This window comes from Scylla paramamosain, chromosome 1 (genome assembly GCF_035594125.1).
Source record: "Scylla paramamosain isolate STU-SP2022 chromosome 1, ASM3559412v1, whole genome shotgun sequence".
Taxonomy (NCBI): Eukaryota; Metazoa; Arthropoda; class Malacostraca; order Decapoda; family Portunidae; genus Scylla; species Scylla paramamosain.
In genome coordinates, this window is record NC_087151.1 from 20,434,983 (window position 1) to 20,447,850 (window position 12,868).

A 12,868-nucleotide genomic window follows, 5' to 3' on the forward strand; every position below is an offset into this window, starting at 1 on the left:
AAAATACTCAAAATATTCGTTTTTTGGTAATACTGACCTGTTTCTCCATATCAGGTTCAATTTATGTGTTTAAAAATTTTGATGCCTAAGAAGCTTAAAAAACACATAATAGACGTATCTTGTAATGTATTTTTCTCTATAGGGTATTTTGCATGCATTTTGGCATTTTTGTACGTTAAAACATCAAAAACCCTCAATATTCACGTTATTGGTAAAGTTATTGTGATTCTGCATAAAAGGTGTCTCTTACGTACCAAAGCGCATCTTAGCGCTTTGGTACGTAAGAAGCTCAAAAACTCTCAAAAACATGCTCATAAACACTTAAAAAGACACGTTCCTTTTAACTATGTAGGGTCTTATCCTGCATTTTTGCGTTCTGGTACCTAGCAATGTGAAATACATTGAAAATACATAATTTTAGTAACGTTGTTCTGTATCTCCATACAAAGTGCTATTTATGTGTTTTCGGGTTTTTGGTACCTAAGAAGCTAAAAAAACACTCATAATACACGTTTTCCGTTATGTACGTTTCCACATATAGGGTACTTTGAATATATTTTGGCGTTGTTTTGCATAAGAGGCTCATAAACACTCAAAATACTTGTTTCTCGTAATGTTATCCTTTTCTCCATAAAGTTTTTTTTTTTTTTTTTTTTCATGCGTTTTAGCGTTTTGATACATAAGGAGCTCAAAAACACTCAAAAAACACTTTTTTTTTTTTTTTTTGTAATTTTGTTTTCTTTTCCCATATAAGGTGCTTTCCATGCTTTTGAATGTTTTGGTGCCTAACACGCTCAAAAATACTAAAAAGGCACGTTTCTTGTAATGTCTTTGGTTTCCCTATATGGGGTGCTTTGCATGCATTTTCTCGTTTTGGTATCTAACAAAGTGAAAAGCACTGAAAATACTCTTTTTTGGTAATGTTCTGTTTCGATATATAAATCTATTCATGCATTTTAGCATTTTGGTACCAAAGAAGCTCAAAAACTCTCATAATACACGTTTCTCCTAATGTCTTTTTGTTTCTCCACATAGGGTACTTTGGATGCATATTTGCGTTTTTCCACTCAAAATACACATTTTTGGTTAAGTTATTGTGTTCCTCCATTAAGGGTGTTTTGCATGTGTTTTAACTTTTTGGTAAGTAGCTCAAAAACAGTCAAAAGGCATGTTTTTTGGTTATATTGTTTTCTTTTCACATATAGGATTCATTTCAATTTTTTTTTTTTTAGCGTTTTTTCTGCCTATCACGCTCATTCGTTTCTAGAAAATTTTGGCATTTTGGTACCTATCAATGTGAAATACTCTGAAAAGACACGTTTTTTTGGCGGGGTAACGCTATTCTCTTTTTTCTATATAAAGTGCTATTCATTCGTTTTAGCGTTTTAGTATCTAAGACGTTCAAAAACAGTTATAATACACGTCGCTCGTAATGTCCTTTCGTTTCCTTTTACAATGTATCTTGTAAGCATTTTGGTGTCTTTGTACCTAACAATTAAAAGAAATTCTAGTTTTTGGTAATGTTCTTTTCTCTATAATGAGTGTTTTGCATGCGTTTTTGCGTTTTCATACGTAAGAAGCTGAAAAAAACACTCAAAGGCACTTCTTTGGTGCTATGTGATGCAGGTATCGAAGATAAAGAATTTACTATAATTAACTTCTTATTACCTTACTTAACAAATATAATGAAATAAACAGTAAGTAGACCCAGTAATATATACACATCCGTGTGTTCAGTGGAACGTCACGGAAAAGTCATGAACGAAACTAGACATATCACCCCTAATAATAACTAAACCTACACAAAGGAATACACAAGATAATATTATAATAAATGGGGAGAGAAATACGCAATCCCATCACCTTAGTTAGTCGTAGATAATGTACTCCCACGCAAGCAGGTAGCAGGCAGCAGGCACCAGGAACAGTCTCTCAACGTGTCCACAACTCCCAACATCCAAGAGGCAGGTTGCGTGAAGATGTTGCAAGCTGAAGGTGGACTGACTCCAACCGGCGCTGGCAGCTTCGCCGTCACCTGAGTGTTGAACCGTATGGTGTGCAGGGTCCATGGCGTTGAACGGGTGACGTGTCGAGCAGGGTCACCTCGTGACGTGGGAGGTGTAACGAGGCTCTTGATGGTGATCGTTGAGTGGGCAGTTGGTGAGGTGGTGGCAATTCGAGACTTCAGAGCAAGGAAGATGGTGAGCGACAGCAGGGTAATTGGCGAGGCAGGGTAACGCGTGCGTAACACTGGTAATGTGTATTTTTTTTCTCCCATATACTTTGCTTTTTCAGCGTTTTGATGCCTAACATGCACAAAAACAATCAAAAGATAGATTTCTAGTAATGTCGTTTCGTTTCCCCATATAAGGAGCTTTGCATGCATTTTAGCGTGTTGGTACCTGACAATGTGAAAAAACTCTTGAAAGACACGTTTTCAGTACTGTTCTTTTATTTCTCCATACAGAGGCCTTCTAAGGCCTTTTCGCATTTTGGTACCTAAAAAACCTCAAAAACACTCATAATAAATGTTTCTCGTTTCCCTATTTAGTGTATTTTCAATGCATTTAGGCGTTTTTTGTACGTAATAAGCTAAAAAATACTCAAGATACTTGTTTTTTTTTAATCTTATTCTGTTGCTCCATAGAGGATGTATGCCGGCATATTAGCGTTTTGGTGTGTAATAAGCTTAAAAACACTTGAAAGACACGTTTTTGGTAATGTTATTTTCTATTCCTTTAAAGAATGCTTCTCACGCTTTTTAGCTTTTTGGTGCCAAACATGCAGAAAACACTCAAAAGATACGTTTCTTGAGATGTCATTTCATTTCTCATATGCATGTATATTGGCGTTATGGTATCTAACAATGTGAAAACCACCTAAAATACACATTTTGGTAATGACGTTCTGTTTATCCATATAGAGTGATATTAAAGAGTTTTTGCGTTTTGTTACCTAAGAAGATGAAAAACACTCATAATACATGCTTCGCGCAATATCCTTTTGTTTCCCCATTTAGAGTACTTTGCATTCATTTTGTCGTTTTTCAACTTAACAAGCTCAAAAATACTCAAAATGCTTTTTTTTTTTTTTACTCTTACTCAATTTTAGCCCTAAAGGGTGTTTTGAATGTGTTTTAATATTTTAGTACTTAAGGATAAAAAAAAATAAATAAAAATAAAAACACTTTAAAGGCATGTTTTTTTTCGTAATGTTTTGTGTTGCCATATAAGGTGATTTACATGCTTTCTAGCGTTTTGGTGCCTAACACACTCAAAAACACCCAAAAGGCACGTGTTTGGTAATGACGTTTTCTCTCCCATTAAGAGGGCTTTGCATACATTTTGACGTTTGGTACCTAAAACTAAAAAAAAAAAAAAAAAAAAATCAGTATAAACGTTCATGGTAATGTTCTGTTTCTTTATATAGAGTGCTATTCATGCGTTATGCATTTTGGTAAGTAAGAAGCTTAAAAAAATCGCAATATTTTTATAGTTTCTTTATATAGAATACTTTATATACACTTTGGCGTTCTTTTATGTAAGAACTTGCAAAACACCCAGAATACACGATTTTTTGTGAAGTTATTATGTGTCTCCATAAAGAGTGTTTTGTAAACGTTTTATCGTTTTCGTACTTAAATAGCTCAAAAACACTCAAAAGACATGTTTTTTTTTGGTAATGTTGTTTTGTTTTCGCATATAGGGTGCTTTCCATGCTTTTTAGCGTTTTTGTGCCCAGCACGCTCATAAACACTCAAAAAATACTTTTCTGGAAATCTCGTTTCCTTTCCTCATATAGGGTGCTTTTGTATGCATTTTGGCGTTTTGATCCCTAACAATGTGAAATACTCGTACACTCAGAATACACGTTTTTGGTAAAGTTGTTCTGTTTCTGAAAATACAATGCTATTCATGCATATTAGCATTTACTTACCTAAGAAGTTCAATAAAACTGAAACTGAAACTGATACACGTATCTCGTAATGTCTTTTCCTTTCTCACATAGGGTATTTTGCATTGATTTTAACGTTTTTTCTACGTAAAAAGCTGAAAAACACTAAAATTAATTGTTTTTGATAATGTTTTTAATTTCTCCACGAAGGCTGTTTTGCAAGCGTTTGAGCGTTTAGGTACGAAAGTAGCTTAAAAACTCTGAAAAGAAACGTTTTTGGTAATGTCTTCTTTTCCCATATAGAGTGCCATCCATGCTTTTTGTCATTTTGGTGTCTAATGTTGTTAATGTTTTTGTTTCTTCATATAAAGTGATATTCATGTGTTTTAGTGTTTTAGTATCTAAGATGCTCAAAAACATTCAAAATACACGTTTCTCATAATATCTCTTCGTTTCCCCATATAGGATGCTTTGTAATGCATCTTGGCGATTTTACAATAGGGTGGAAACACTCAAATTACTTGTTTCTGGTAATGTTATTGGGTTTTTCCATCAAGGTTTTTTTTTTTTCCATGTGATCTGGTACGTAAGTAGCTGAAAATCACTCAAAAAACACGTTTTTTGTTAATGTTGTTTTTGTTTTCGAACAGATGGTGTTTTTCGTGCTCTTTAGCGTTTAACAAGCTCATAAACACTCAAAAGACACGTTTTTGGAATTTTTTTTTTCATTTTTTTTTTTTTTTTTTTTTTTATGTAGGAAGGATACTGGCCAAGGGCAACAAAAATCTAATAAAAAAAAATGCCCACTGAAATGCCAGTCCCTAAAAGGGTCAAAGCAGTGGTCAAAAATTGGTGGATAAGTGTCTTGAAACCTCCCTCTTGAAGGAATTCAAGTCATAGGAAGGTGGAAATACAGAAGCAGGCAAGGAGTTCCAGAGTTTACCAGAGAAAGGGATGAATGATTGAGAATACTGGTTAACTCTTGCGTTAGAGAGGTGGACAGAATAGGAGTGAGAGAAAGAAGAAAGTCTTGTGCAGCGAGGCCGCGGAAGGAGGGGAGGCATGCAGTTAGCAAGATCAGAAGAGCAGTTAGCATGAAAATAGCGGTAGAAGACAGCTAGAGATGCAACATTGCGGCGGTGAGAGAGAGGCTGAAGACAGTCAGTTAGAGGAGAGGAGTTGATGAGACGAAAAGCTTTTGATTCCACCCTGTCTAGAACAGCAGTATGAGTGGAACCCCCCCAGACATGTGAAGCATACTCCATACATGGACGGATAAGGCCCTTGTACAGAGTTAGCAGCTGGGGGGGTGAGAAAAACTGGCGGAGACGTCTCAGAACACCTAACTTCATAGAAGCTGTTTTAGCTAGAGATGAGATGTAAAGTTTCCAGTTCAGATTATAAGTAAAGGACAGACCGAGGATGTTCAGTGTAGAAGAGGGGGACAGTTGAGTGTCATTGAAGAAGAGGGGATAGTTGTCTGGAAGATTGTGTCGAGTTGATAGATGGAGGAATTGAGTTTTTGAGGCATTGAACAATACCAAGTTTGCTCTGCCCCAATCAGAAATTTTAGAAAGATCAGAAGTCAGGCGTTCTGTGGCTTCCCTGCGTGATATGTTTACCTCCTGAAGGGTTGGACGTCTATGAAAAGACGTGGAAAAGTGCAGGGTGGTATCATCAGCATAGGAGTGGATAGGACAAGAAGTTTGGTTTAGAAGATCATTAATGAATAATAAGAAGAGAGTGGGTGACAGGACAGAACCCTGAGGAACACCACTGTTAATAGATTTAGGAGAAGAACAGTGACCGTCTACCACAGCAGCAATAGAACGGTCAGAAAGGAAACTTGAGATGAAGTTACAGAGAGAAGGATAGAAACCGTAGGAGGGTAGTTTGGAAATCAAAGCTTTGTGCCAGACTCTATCAAAGGCTTTTGATATGTCCAAGGCAACAGCAAAAGTTTCACCAAAGTCTCTAAAAGAGGATGACCAAGACTCAGTAAGGAAAGCCAGAAGATCACCAGTAGAACGGCCTTGACGGAACCCATACTGGCGATCAGATAGAAGGTTGTGAAGTGATAGATGTTTAAGAATCTTCCTGTTGAGGATAGATTCAAAAACTTTAGATAAGCAGGAAATTAAAGCAATAGGACGGTAGTTTGAGGGATTAGAGCGGTCACCCTTTTTAGGAACAGGTTGAATGTAGGCAAACTTCCAGCAAGAAGGAAAGGTAGATGTTGACAGACATAGCTGAAAGAGTTTGACTAGGCAAGGTGCAAGCACGGAGGCACAGTTTCGGAGAACAATAGGAGGGACCCCATCAGGTCCATAAGCCTTCTGAGGGTTTAGGCCAGCGAGGGCATGGAAAACATCATTACGAAGAATTTTAATACGAGGCATGAAGTAGTCAGAGGGTGGAGGAGAGGGAGGAACAAGCCCAGAATCGTCCAAGGTAGAGTTTTTAGCAAAGGTTTGAGCAAAGAGTTCAGCTTTAGAAATAGATGTGATAGCAGTGGTGCCATCTGGTTGAAGTAGAGGAGGGAAAGAAGAAGAAGCAAAGTTATTGGAGATATTTTTGGCTAGATGCCAGAAATCACGAGGGGAGTTAGATCTTGAAAGGTTTTGACATTTTCTGTTAATGAAGGAGTTTTTGGCTAGTTGGAGAACAGACTTGGCATGGTTCCGGGCAGAAATATAAAGTGCATGAGATTCTGGTGAAGGAAGGCTTAAGTACCTTTTGTGGGCCACCTCTCTATCATGTATAGCACGAGAACAAGCTGTGTTAAACCAAGGTTTAGAAGGTTTAGGACGAGAAAAAGAGTGAGGAATGTACGCCTCCATGCCAGACACTATCACCCCTGTTATGCGCTCAGCACACAAAGACGGGTCTCTGACACGGAAGCAGTAGTCATTCCAAGGAAAATCAGCAAAATACCGCCTCAGGTCCTCCCAACTAGCAGAGGCAAAACGCCAGAGGCACCTTCGCTTAGGGGGATCCTGAGGAGGGATTGGAGTGATAGGACAAGATAAAGATATGAGATTGTGATCGGAGGAGCCCAATGGAGAAGAAAGGGTGACAGCATAAGCAGAAGGATTAGAGGTCAGGAAAAGGTCAAGAATGTTGGGCGTATCTCCAAGACGGTCAGGAATACGAGTAGGGTGTTGCACCAATTGCTCTAGGTCATGGAGGATAGCAAAGTTGTAGGCTAGTTCACCAGGATGGTCAGTGAAGGGAGAGGAAAGCCAAAGCTGGTGGTGAACATTGAAGTCTCCAAGAATGGAGATCTCTGCAAAAGGGAAGAGGGTCAGAATGTGCTCCACTTTGGAAGTTAAGTAGTCAAAGAATTTCTTATAGTCAGAGGAGTTAGGAGAGAGGTATACAGCACAGATAAATTTAGTATGAGAATGACTCTGTAGTCGTAGCCAGATGGTGGAAAACTCGGAAGATTCAAGAGCGTGGGCACGAGAGCAGGTTAAGTCATTGCGCACATAAACGCAGCATCCAGCTTTGGATTTATATATATATATATATATATATATATATATATATATATATATATATATATATATATATATATATATATATATATATATATATATATATATATATATATATATATATATATAATTTTTTACCATATAGGTTTTGCATACATTTTAAGGTTTTGGTACCTACAAATGTGAAATACACTGAAAATACACGTTTTTGGTAATATAGTTATGTTTCTCCATATATAGCGTTATTTATGCGTTTTCTCGTTTTGTTACCTAAGAAGCTCAAAAACACTAATAATACACATTTGTCGTAGTGTCTTTCCGTTTCACCATATAGGGTACTTAGCATGCATTTTGGCGTTTTTGTACGTAAAATTCTCAAAAACACTTGAAATAATTGTTTCTGGTAATGTTATTCTATTTCTCCATAAAGGATGTTTTCTATACGTATTATCGTTTTGGCACGTAAGTAGCTCAAAAACAACCAAAAGACACGTTTTCGATAATAGTAATTTGTTTTCCCATATAGAAAACTTTCCATGATTTATAGATTTTGGTGCCTAACATACTCATAAACATTCAAAAGACATGGTTCTGGAAATATTCTTTTCTTTTCCGTATAGAGAGTGCTTTGAATGTACTTTGGTGTTAAAGTACCTAACAATGTGAAAAACACTCAAAATACACGTTTTGGTAATGTTCTCCATATAGAGTGCTATTTGTGCGTTTTAGCGTTTTAATACCTTGGAAGCTAAAAACACATAATACACATTTATCGTTATGTTCTTTCATTTCACATATCAGGTACTTACCATGCATTTTGGCATTTTTTACGTAAACACTCAAAAATACTCAAAGACACTCAAAAGTTATTGTGTTTCTCCTTAAAGGGTATTTTGCCAGCGTTTTAGCGTTTTGGTATGTATCTCAAAGCACTCAAAAGACTCATTTTTATTAATGTTTTTTTTTTTTTTTTTTCCATGCTTCTTAGCCTAAAACGTTCATGGTGCCTAAAACGCTCATAAACACTTAAAAGCGATGTTTTTTTTTTAAATATCGTTTCTTTTCCCCATATAGGGTGCTTTGCATCCAATTTGGAATTTTGGTACCTAATAATGTAAAATACACTGAAAGGGTACGTTTTCTGGTAATGTTCTATTTCTCCATCTGAAGTGCTATACATGCGTTTTAGCTTTTTAGTATCTAAGAAACTTAAAAAAACAGCCATGATACACGTTTCTCTTACTGTCTTTACTTTTCCCCATATTGGTTAATGTTCATGCATTTTTGTATATATGGGCTCAAAACACTCAAAATATATGTTTCTGGTAATATTATTGTTTTACATGCGCTTTAGCGTTTTGCTACGTAAGGAGCTGAAAAAAAAAGAGACACGTTTCTGGTAATGTTGTTTTGTTTTCTCATATAGGGTGCTTTCTATGCTTTTAAGCGTTTTGGTGCCTAACACGCTCATAAACACTCAAAAGACGCTTCTGGAAATTATTATTTTTTTTTATCAATTTCCCCCTAGAGCGTGGTTTGAATGCATTTTTGGCGTTTTGGTATCTAAATATGTTAAAAAATCCTCAAAATACACGTTTTTGGTAAAGTTGTTGAGATTCTCCATATAGATTGCTATTTGTGCGTTTTAGCGTTTTGATAACTACGAATCTAAAAAACACATAATACGCGTTTCTCGTAATTTTCCTTCTTTTCCCTATGTAGGGTACTTTCCATGCATTTTTGCAGTTTTGCAATTTTGTACGTAGCAAGCTCAAAAGCACTAAAAATTCACGGTTTTTGGTAATGTTGTTCAGTTTTTCCATATAGGGTGATTTCTTAAGAAGACACGTTTTTGATGTCATTTCTTTTAACAATATAGGGTGTTTTGCTTGCATGTTGGTGTTTTTCTAACTAACAATGTAAAATACACTGAAAATACGCGTTTTTGGTAATGTTATTCTATCTCTCCATATAGAGTGCTATTCATGCGTTTTTTTTTTATACCTAAGGAGTTCAAAAACACTTATAATACACGTTTCTCGTTATGTCTTTTTGTTTCCCACTTGGAGAACTTTGCATGGATTTTCGCATTCTCTACGTAAAAAGCTCAAAAACACTGAAAGTACTTGTTTTGATGATATTATTCTGTTTCTCCATAAAGGGTGCTTTCCATTCGTTTTAGAGTTTTGGTACGTACGTAGCTCAAAAAACACTGAAAATATACGTTATTGGTAATGTTCCTTTGTTTTTCACATATAGGTTGCTTTCCATGCTTATTTTGCGATATGGCCCCTAGCACACTTATAAATACTCAAAAGACATGTTTCTGGAAATCTCGTTTCCTTTTGCCCATTTAAGGTATATATATATATATATATATATATATATATATATATATATATATATATATATATATATATATATATATATATATATATATATATATATATATATATATATATATATATATATATATATATATATATATATATATATATATATATATATATATATATATATATATATATATATATATATATATATATATATATATATATATATATATATATATATATATATATATATATATATATATATATATATATATATATATATATATATATATATATATATATATATATATATATATATATATATATATATATATATATATATATATATATATATATATATATATATATATATATATATATATTTTTTTTTTTTTTTTGGCGGTTTGGTACCTAACAATGTGAAATACACTTTAAATACTTATTCATGCGTTTTCAAGTTTTGGTACCTAAGATGCTCAAAAAAATTAATAATACACTTTCTTCATAATGTTCTTTAGTTTCCCATATAGGAGAAACTATTTCATTGCATTTTGGTGTTGCATATTTCTTTGCATTTTGGCGTTTCTGTACATAACAAGATAAAAAATACTGAAAATACTTGTTTTTCGTAAAGTTATTCTGTTTCTCCATAAAAGGTGTTTTACCTGCGTTTTAGCGTTTTGGTACATAAATAGCTCAAACACACAAATAAACAATAAACGTTTTAGGTAATACTGCTTTTTTTTTTTTTTTTTCTCATATAGGGTGCTTTCCATGGTTTTTAGTCTTCTGGTGCCTGAACACTTAAAAGACACTTTTCTTGAAATGTCGTTTCCTTTCCCCATATAGGGTGCTTAACATGTATTTTGTCGTTATGGCTCGTAACAATGTGAAACACATTAAAAAATACATGGTTTTGGCAATGCTGATTTGCTTTTCCTCATCGAGTGCTGTTAAGACGTTTTCGTGTTATAGTAAAAAAAAAAAAAAAAGAAACACTCATAATACATGTTTTTTTTTTTTCATAATGTCTGCCTTTAATTTAGTGTATTTTCAATGTTCAAAAACACTCCGAATACTTTTTTTTTTTTTTTATGCAGGAAGAACACTGGCCAAGGGCAACAAAAATCTAAAAAAAAAAATATGGCCACTGAAATGCCAGTCCCATAAAAGGGTCAAAGCAGTGGTCAAAAATTGGTGAATAAGTGTCTTGAAACCTCCCTCTTGAAGGAATTCAAGTCATAGGAAGGTGGAAATACCGAAGCAGGCAGGAAGTTCCAGAGTTTACCAGAGAAAGGGATGAATGATTGAGAATACTGGTTAACTCTTGCGTTAGAGAGGTGGACAGAAGAGGGGTGAGAGAAAGAAGAAAGTCTTGTGCAGCGAGGCCGCGGAAGGAGGGGAGGCATGCAATTAGTAAGATCAGAAGAGCAGTTAGCATGAAAATAGCGGTACAAGACAGCTATATATGCAACATTGCGGCGGTGAGAGAGAAGCTGAAGACAGTCAGTTAGAGGAGAGGAGTTAATGAGACGAAAAGCTTTTGATTCCACCCTGTCTAGAAGAGCAGTATGAGTGGAACCCCCCCAGACATGTGAAGCATACTCCATACATGGACGGATAAGGCAGCTGGGGGGTGAGAAAAACTGGCGGATACGTCTCAGAACACCTAACTTCATAGAAGCTGTTTTAGCTAGAGATGAGATGTGAAGTTTCCAGTTCAGATTATAAGTAAAGGACAGACCGAGGATGTTCAGTGTAGAAGAGGGGGACAGTTGAGTGTCATTGAAAAAGAGGGGATAGTTGTCTGGAAGATTGTGTCGAGTTGATAGATGAAGGAATTAAGTTTTTGAGGCATTGAACAATATCAAGTTTGCTCTGCCCCAATCAGAAATTTTAGAAAGATCAGAAGTCAAGCGTTCTTTGGTAGTTATTATGTTTCTCAGTAAGGGATCTTTTCGATGTAATTTAGCTTTTTTTTTGGTACGTAAGAAGCTAAAAAAAAAGTTTTTGGTAATGTTGTTTTCTTTTCCCATATAAAGTGCATTTCCATTTTTAACGTTTTAATGCCCAGCTCGGTCATAAACACTCAAAAGAGACGTTTCTGGAAGTCTCGTTTCTTTTCCCAATATAGGATGCTTTCCATGCTTTTTAAAATTTTGGTGACTAACATGCAGAAAATACTCAAAAAAAAAAAAAAAAAATTTCTTCCACTGTCGTTTTGTTTCTCCATACATGGAGAAGCTTTGTACCATCTTGGCGTTTTGGTACCAAACAATGTTAAAGCCACTGAAAATTCACGTTTTTGGCAAAGTTGTTCTCTTTCTCCATATCGAGTGATATTAACGCATTTTCCCATTTGATACCTAAGAAGCTCAAAAACGATCATAAGACACCTTTCTTGTAAATCTTTTCGTTTCCCAATAGTGTATTTTTCATGCATTTTGACATTTTATAATATAACAAGCCCAAAAACACTCAGAATATATGTTTTTTGGAAAAGTTACTTTGTTTAGTTATAAAGGGTGTTTGCATGTGTTTCAGCGTTTTGGTACATAAGACGTTGAAAAAGAATAATAAAAGAAAAAAAAACATGTACGAGTATATAGGGAGATTTTCATGCTTTTTTAGCATTTTTTGTGTCTAACATGCTCCAAAACACTCAAAAGACACGTTTCTGGTAAAGTTCTTTCGTTTCCCCATACAGGAAGCTTTCCATACCTAGACAGGGTGGAATCTCCTCTAACTGACTGTCTTCAGTCTCTCTCTCATCGCCGCAATGTTGCATCTCTATCTATCTTCTACCGCTATTTTCATGCTAATTGCTCTTTTGATCCTGCCAACTGCATGCCTCCCCTCCTCCTGTGGCTTCGCTGCACCAGACAGTCTTCTTTCTCTCACCCCTGTTCTGTCCACCTTTCTAATGCAAGAGTTAACCAGTATTCTCAATCATTTATCCCTTTCTCTGGTAAACTCTGGAACTCCCTGCCTGCTTCTGTATTTCCACTTCCTATGACTTGAATTCCTTCAAGAGGGAGGTCTCAAGACGCTTATCCTTCAATGTTTGAATACCGCTTTGGACCCTTTTCTGGGACTGGTATCTCAGTGAACTTTTTTTTTTTTTTATTGGATTTTTGCTGCCCT